Raw genomic sequence first — 8,675 nt, 5'->3', positions numbered from 1 at the left:
GGCTCATGCTATCACTAGAAGATACTCTATAATTAAGGCCTGTGATAACGAAATCATGGCATTTTTCAGTGCAGTTTACTTTCACCTTTATATCGACTGTCATCGACTAACCCCTCCTATTAAAAAAAAAAATGACTGGCCTTGTGCTTAAATCAGATACCATTAGTTTAAACTTGGGTGTTTCACAACCAAATAAACATCCGAAATAGAATCGTGACGCCAGATTTCGTTGTCGCCAGTCTTTACTGGAAGGCTTCTTTATTTCAATAGCTTCCAGTCGCTTATATAAGTGAAACATCCAAACTGTCATACAGTTCAAATTACTAGTCACTACTCATCTCACAATCGCCCTGCAAAACAACTAAGCGTACGAGTTTCAGTTTAGTGGAACAAGTCTAAGGGAGATAATTCTTGTCTTAATAGCACCAAGTTTAGAAATGGAGCTGAAAACTAGTTGTAAATTCATTTTTAACACGTTCTCCTACAATCAAACATCAAAATGGGTTTTCGGTGTTGAATTTCTTCTGGGAGAACGACTAATAAATAAATAAATAAGAGGAAAGTTATTGTATTGGCTTTGATATAGCTGCATGGTTAAGAAGTTTGTTTCTCAACCACTTGGTTACGGGTTCAGTCCCACTGTACGGCACCTTGGGCAAGTATCTTCTATTGTAGCCGTTCAGAGCCGATCAATTCCTTGTAAGTGAATTTACGAGACGGAGACTGTGTGTGTTTGTGTGTGTATCGTTTTTGAATTTGGTTTGCAAGATTCTTTATGTGAGTTCGTGTGTTGAAGCATATTCTGTTGTGTCTGGAGAGAGTCATTCTCTTTTAGTGCCTTATAATTTAACACACTCACCAGTTGCAAGACGCAACGAAAATTTCAGAAAAATGAAAAAGAAATAAGTAGAAATTTAACCGGTGAGTGTGTTAAATTATAAGGCACCAGAAGAGAATGACTCTCCCCAAACACAACAGTATACACACACACACACACACACACACACACACACACACACACGCACACACACACACACACGCACACACACATGTAACAAATTAAAGACAGAAGATGGAATATACGAGAATTTATTATTAATCACAACAATTGTTTCAACACATCTAGCATCGATTCCTCTTGGGTGGGACACTAAACAACTGGTTCAGGAACATCCGGTGGTACAGATGTATCTCGTCAGGTGTTAAATAAATAAATACAACTTGTTAAAATCACTGTTCTGCAATATAACTTTCCGTTTTGTAGAGAGAAAAACAACCAGACGGAGGAAATATCTTCATTTATACAGAAGATCAAAAATAAAATCACAGAGGACAAAAAGAGAAACGAACATGCAATCCAGTGAGAAGAGTATTAAAAATAATCGTTAAGAGATATGGATGTATAAACGCCCTCAGGCAAGCATGGGACGAGTACATTCGCTCATACACGCATCCGCGAAAATGTGAGCATACGCACACGTAAGGTTTGGTGCACTCATGATCACAAAGAGAGTTAGTTATTTACTTGGTGTTTATAAGAATGAGGAGGTTTAAAGTAAACTTAAGTCATCCATACCTGAAATTAAATTAAATTAAATTAATGGTTACTCAAAATTTATTCTCACTGCATTTATATGCATGTAGGCATCTCGAGAGTCGTTCAGAAATTCTATTAATTATCTTCTCGTTAGTCCACAAATAGACAGGGATTCCTTGGAGTAGAGATGGCATCTCCTGGAAATTATATTGTATGATTTTGCATACCTTACTATGGACCAATTAATGCTGTACTTCATTTTATCCTTCTTCAGTCACCATAAAATATCTGTGAAAGATGTTGACTGTCTCTTATTGATTGCCTTAAAGCTGTCAACATGGTCAGAGAGAGATAGAGAGGCTTTCATATATATGTTAAATATTTTAAAGGTGCCATAGGCCATCAGGTTTTAGGGTCTGAAGATATGCCATAAAGGGGACCTTTATGGTGAGAAACCCAGTGTAACCTTATAAACCAGCCTTCACCAGTAATTAATATAGACTGCTCTACTTCTTAGACTGTACTCCTCCGAATTTATGTTTTTCTAAAAGAAACTGTATATATCATCATCATCATCATCATTTGGCGTCCGTTTTCCATGCTAGCATGGGTTGGACAGTTTAACTGGGGTCTGTGAAGCCGGAAGGCTTCATCAGGCCCAGTCAGATTTGGCAGTGTTTCTACGGCTGGATGCCCTTCCTAACGCCATATATATGCATTTGCAAATGTGTGTGTGTGTGTGTGCTCCCACACTACCCAACAACCATTGTTGGTCTCTTTATGTCCCTGTAACCATAGCAGTTCATAAAAGCAGACTGATGGAATAAGTACTAGACTTGAAAGATTTAGGTCCTGAGGTCAACTTGAACACCTAAATCTATACTTTTCAAGACCGTGCATGAGCATGTCCACAGTTCAATAACTGAAACAAATAAAACAATAGAAGAATATTCGATTTCATATATATTCAATAATGGATACTTTCTTCATAATTGTAACAAAAATGATTACGAAATACAAAGAACAGGAAAAGGTTACATTATAAAATTCGACATCAGAGTAAATCATTATATAGTTGAAATAGCATAGCCATAATCACACTGGGTGAAATACTTAGCAGTATTTCATTCGTCTTTACATTCTGAGTTCAAATTGCCTGAGGCTGACTTTGCCTTTCATCCCTTTTGGGGTTGATAAAATAAGTTCCAATTGAGCATTGGGATCAATATAATCAATTTACCCTCTACCCCGAAATTGCTGGCCTTGTGCCAAAGTTTGAAACTATAGGTAGCAAGTTGGCAGAATTGTTAGCATGCTAGGGAAAATGTTTAGTGACATTTCATCCGTCTTTACGTTCTGAGTTCAAATTCCACTGAGGTCAACTTTGTCTTTCATCCTTTGAAGATCAATAAAATAAGTACCAGTTGCATACTGGGGTCAATGTATTCGATTTACCTACCCAGAACTTGCTGGTCTTATGCCAGAATTTGAAATCAATATTCATTGTATTTAGGTGAAATTCTTTATCGTTGTCTCAAATCAATATCCAGAAGATAAAGATAAAAGTGAGTGCTTACAACAACATTGTTGGCAAGTTCACAAATTAAGGTGCTAGTTCCAGGATTCTGAGTTCAATGAGTTCAGCAAAGAAAGTTACTGGAAAACTTCCCCTTTGCAGTCCACAAACCTCTTCCATTGGTATTGCAGTGCTTGGATCCCATTGGTGAGGGAGCTTTCAATCTGTCGGTCAAAAAAGTCATCAGCAGCAGATATAATGTCCTCATCACTGTGATACTGGCTCCTAGTGAAGCATTTTTCCATATTGGGGAACAGATGGTAGATGGGGATAAATCAGGAGATTAGGAAGGCTGATCAACCAGTTTAAAACCACAGTCATGCACAGCAGCCATTGAAACCAAGGGCTTGCGTGCTGGAACACTGTCCTGATGAAACAAGACCTCTTTCATCAGTTTTCTTGGGTGTTTGGTCTTGTTAGCTTTCATAACTGCTTCAGCAAGTTGGCATAGTGCTTTGCATTGATAGTGTGGTCCTTTTGAAGACAGTCAATAAACATGTCTTTTGCATTCCAAAAAAACTGAGGCTGTCACGTTCCCTGCAGATAAAATGGCCATGACCTTCTTTGGAGCAGGTGAGGAGGTGTGTTTCCACTGCATCAATTGTCTCTTTGTCTTTGACTCAAATTGATGAAGCCAACACTCATCCTGGGTTGGGAAATTTCAAGAAAACCAGTTGGATCTGCCTGAAGCAATGTTAGATTTCCCTGTGACATAATCAACCTGCTGTGCTTTTGATCAGATGTCAGAAGATGTGGCACCCACCGAGCAGAAACCTTTGCCATGCCAAGTTCATTGTGCAGAACATTCTTAACTCTTTCATGGGATATGTTAATAGCATTGGCTATTTGATTTATAGTCAATCTTTGTTATCCAACAGTATGTGGCAAACACAATCAATGATTTCCTCTGTGGTTGCAGTTACAGGATGCCCAGAACTTGGGTTATCTTCAAGACTCTTCCTTCCTCTCCTAAATTCAGTTACCCACTTTTGCATTGTTGATAAACCTGGAGCATCATCCCCTAATGTAGCAACCATGTCAGCATAAATGTCCCTGGGGGATAAACTCTTTTCCTTCGGGTACTTGATATCACCATGATACCAAATTTTGTCTATTTTCAAGGGAAGTAGCTACTAGTTAGTTTTTGATGTCTTTTTTGAAGAGTCAGATGTCAGTTTACACAAAAAGAAATAATGCAGATATTAATAAGAAGAGTTGAAATTAATGCATGCAAGATTTCACAGTATTAGCATCACTCTTTCATAGTCAGCCTGTGAACTTTTCTGCCCACCCTTACATCTAAGGCTAAGTGATGAGAAGTAGAATAGACAAAATGCTTCATGTCCTGAGTTCAAATTCTGTCAAGGTTGATTTGCCTTTTGTCCTTTTGAGGTCAATAAATTAATTACTAGGTGAGCACTTGAGTTGATGTAATTGACTGACCCCTGCCAAAAAATTTCAGGCTTTGTGCATATAGTAGAAAGTATTATTTTATCCGTGACAGCAAGCTGATAGAATCATTAGTGAGATGGACAAAATGTTTTGCAGCATTTCTCCTGGCTCATTACATTCTGAGTTCAAATTCTGCCAAGGATAACTTTGCTTTTCATCCTTACAGAGTTGATAAAATAATTACCAGTTGAACAGCAAAGTTAATGCAGTTGACTTACCTTCTCCCCTAAAATTGCTGGCCTTGTGCCAAAATTTTAAACTACTATTGTTTTCTAGATATTTGACTATTGAATAAAAAGTTTTTTTTTTCATATATGTGTAGAACCATTGTATAAATACTACCCTTTATGGTTTATAAGTCTACAAAAGTAAGCCATAAGAAAAAGAAAAAAGAAAACAAAGTGAAAAAGGAAATCAGTAAATAAATAATCAAAATAGAGGCATGCACAATCCATTCCCTTATACAACATGCTAGAGGAAATTGGTGCTCCTCTCTAAAATTTTTGAGACACTCCAAACTCAAGGCATTACTGAAGGTGATTGTGAGGCTGAGGTCTGTACAGCCAGGCAGCCTCCCAAGTATCATCAAAAACAGGCATGGGTAATCTTTTTCAAGAAGCACACCTCACAAGATATGGATCATTATTAGGCAGGTTGCACTACTGAAAAAGAATTCAAAGTAATCTTTTGTTAGGTGTGCCATTCAGAAAATCCCAAAAGTAGCAGTTTGCCCATGACTAATCTCAAATATCGGTAAGGCAGGATGCTAATAAAGTCAAAAACTTACTTGTCTGCAGTCTAACACCCACCACCATCCCAAAAGCCACAGGCTGAAAAATATAATTTACTGATGTCTTGCAAGTTACTTGGTGACCCTGCTGGTGCTGGTGCCATGTAAAAAGCATCTAGTCCACATTGTGAAGTGGTTGGCATTTGAAAAGGCATCCAGATGTAAAAACCATGTAAAAACTGACATCACCTGTGCTGGTGCCACATAAAAAGCACTCAGTCCACTCTGCAGGGTGATTGGTGTTAGGAAAACCACTAAAACAGACACTGAAGCTGGTGTAGTCTTCTATCTAGCCAGCTCCTGTTAAACTGTCCAACCCATGCTAGTATGGAAGGCAGATGTTAAATGATGATGATGATTAAAATACTTTGATGCCTTAGTTCATTCAGTTATGGAAGTAGTCACTCTCTTCTCCATTGCAACATTAAGGATGTAATGGAGCAAATAAAACACTAATGGTATCATCCCATAAAAAAAAAAAAAAAACTTCTATCTCTAGCCCAAGGGTACAGAGTGAATCTATCAGGCACCTTCCCAGCACTCAGAAAATCCTACTGGCTCCAGATTTGCAAAGATGTTTACTCTGGCTGGAACTTATTTAGTGATACAATTATATAAATTATATAGTCATATATTGTCAAATTAATAAGTGATTTAAAATATCATTTATTTAAAGGCTTTAACTCTTATTTTAGAGTATCCAAACAAAAAGTGACACTTTTCTATTGATTTTATTTCTAGTTATCAGCACATAGAGATTCTCTATGATAGATAAATACATTACAGTTAGGAAGGCAAACCTGATCAAAAACAACATTCTGGTTGGTTTGGAAGGTTCTTGGATCCGACAAGACAAAAAAGAGTGGATGTATTTGTTAGTGTACATACATACATACATACATACGTACGTACGTACATACATACATACATACATACATACATACATACATACATACATACATACATACATATGCGTGCACACACGCACACACAACTCTGAAGCATTAAAGATAATTGTAGAGAACTTAAAGCAAGAATGAAACATATATCATTTTTATTTTTATTTTCTTCATATCAACAAAATTAGACATCTTTCGATCTTGTTGACAGAATAATTCAATTGGCACATAGTACATGATTTGTGAATATAAGTTAAATATTGGGTTGTCCGGAAAGTTTGTGCCGATTTTTAAAGGAAAGAAAAAGGTCAATAAATACTTGCCATTACATTTTTAATCAACCACTTATGAACCATTTTGTTACATAATGCGTCTCCATCATTCCTTTAACTTGAAAATACCCTCTTCCCGGATTTGAGGTGGATTCATGGCAAAGAATTCATCAAGGTATCTTTTTACGTCATCCAAGGAATTGAAATTTTTACCATTAAGACTATTCTACAGAGACCTGAATAAGTGGAAATCCGAAGGAACAATATCTGGTAAATATGGTGGGTGGGGTAACACATCCCAGCCGAGCTGCAGCAATTTTTGTCTGGTTCCCAAAGCATCAAGTGCTGAAAAGGAACTTTCTTATCTTCCATTTTAAAGGGTTACAAAATTAACACAGGTTATAGGAACATAAACCTTCTTCCACAAAAAGATAGCTTAAACTGTGCTCTAAATGGAGGTGTAGTCAAATCCTATTTTATGGACTCAACCATGTTCTAAAATAAGTCAAAAGGTAAGCTACTATAAATCGGCACGAACTTTCTGGACAACCCAATAGAACAAAATTCAGGAATACAATTTACAAGATCAAATATAAGTATGTTTAGAAATAAACATACATATTTTTAGTTTTTAGAAAGTTAATTGAATAATGTGTGATGGAAATGTACATGTATATCTTGTTTTACAATGTCAGTTGAAATGTGTTGTAGAAAATGTTATAAAAATGTACATAGAGATTGTTCATGTTTGTAAAACAATTATCAAACAGATAACTGATAGCTGTAAAAATAGATAACATGTTTTTTAACTGGTAGAAAGAGATTCTTTATTCTTGTCAATATGTACCATGATTTGGATAGCTGAAAGAAAGATGATTCCATTTTGTTGGTTCATTGTTGCTTTCTGATGTTTGTATAAAAACATGTTGGAAGGTCAGCTGATTGACATATCTGGTGTTGAGTGGCTCGAAGGTAGTTGATCTTTTAAATTGTAACAAAATAAGGCTCTCAGACTACTAGCCTTTCATAGATTAATATTTCTTGTAGGCTAAAATAGCATATAACAAAACTATGAAGCCATTATTACTGTAGTCACTATATCAATCCACTTTCTTGATGACTGGGGAAGTAGCAATTGATAAACGGTAGGAAAAATGAAAAATGATGCAAAACTTGCTAATGAGAAATGAAATATTTTTACAAAATGGATTGGCTAGTTGATGTGTTGTCTTGTCTTAGTCTTCCTTGTTTACTGGGTAAAAAGATTGTTGGAACTGGTAACAGAGGCATAGACAGTAGGTTGAGTTACTGGTGTAAGGATGGTTGATGGTAATGCTATAGTTGTTGCTGATTGAGATTCTGTGGTTAGATTGCTATCCAGATGTGGTGGCTTCAGATAGCTGGTGCCAAAATCTCCAATTTGTCATGTATATTAGGGTTAAATACTTGGGAATTCTGTGCATCATTTCAATGCAACAGAACAATCTTGCTGTCTGAAGTGGTTTCTTGATTGCATTACAGCAAACAAATCATGTAAACATTTGGAGAGGTCTTGCAGGGACCCCTACTTTGGTCTGCTGTGACCAAGTGATAATAGGTAGAGTACAGGTCAGGTATTCATGCAGTCTGTGAGTATAGTTTAATGAGTCTCACATTGTGGTGGGCTGACAGGGTGTTATTCTCTGTTTTGTAATTTGTTGATATTTCCATGCCAGAATTCAGCAGTAGTACACCCACTTTCATCTTTCATTGTCAAAAAAATACCTTGTAGCACAAAAGGAAGGTAACCATATCATTGCCTGAACTTCCAGTGCTGACTTGAGCCAAGTCGGTAAGGGAAATATTCTGTACTGTTAGCTGTTGAATGGTAAGTGGTAGTTCAGTTTTGATTGCAAACAGGTAATTGTGTTAGCTTTGTGAATAACTTGGACTCAAACTGCTGTCTCTCATCAATTGTGATGGTAGATAGAGCAGTAGACCTAGAAATCCACTACTGTGTAAATGCTTTGATGACAATCTCAGGTTGTGATGTTGGTTAGTGGAATGACATTGATCCACATGGTGTACCTATCAATACAGGTAAGCAAATAACTGTGTCTGTGGAGAGGAGCACATGGTCCCACAAGATTGGACATATATGTGCATCCCA

This window comes from Octopus sinensis, linkage group LG4, assembly GCF_006345805.1.
Source record: "Octopus sinensis linkage group LG4, ASM634580v1, whole genome shotgun sequence".
NCBI classification, from domain to species: Eukaryota; Metazoa; Mollusca; class Cephalopoda; order Octopoda; family Octopodidae; genus Octopus; species Octopus sinensis.
Note: the sequence above shows the minus strand (reverse complement) of the source record.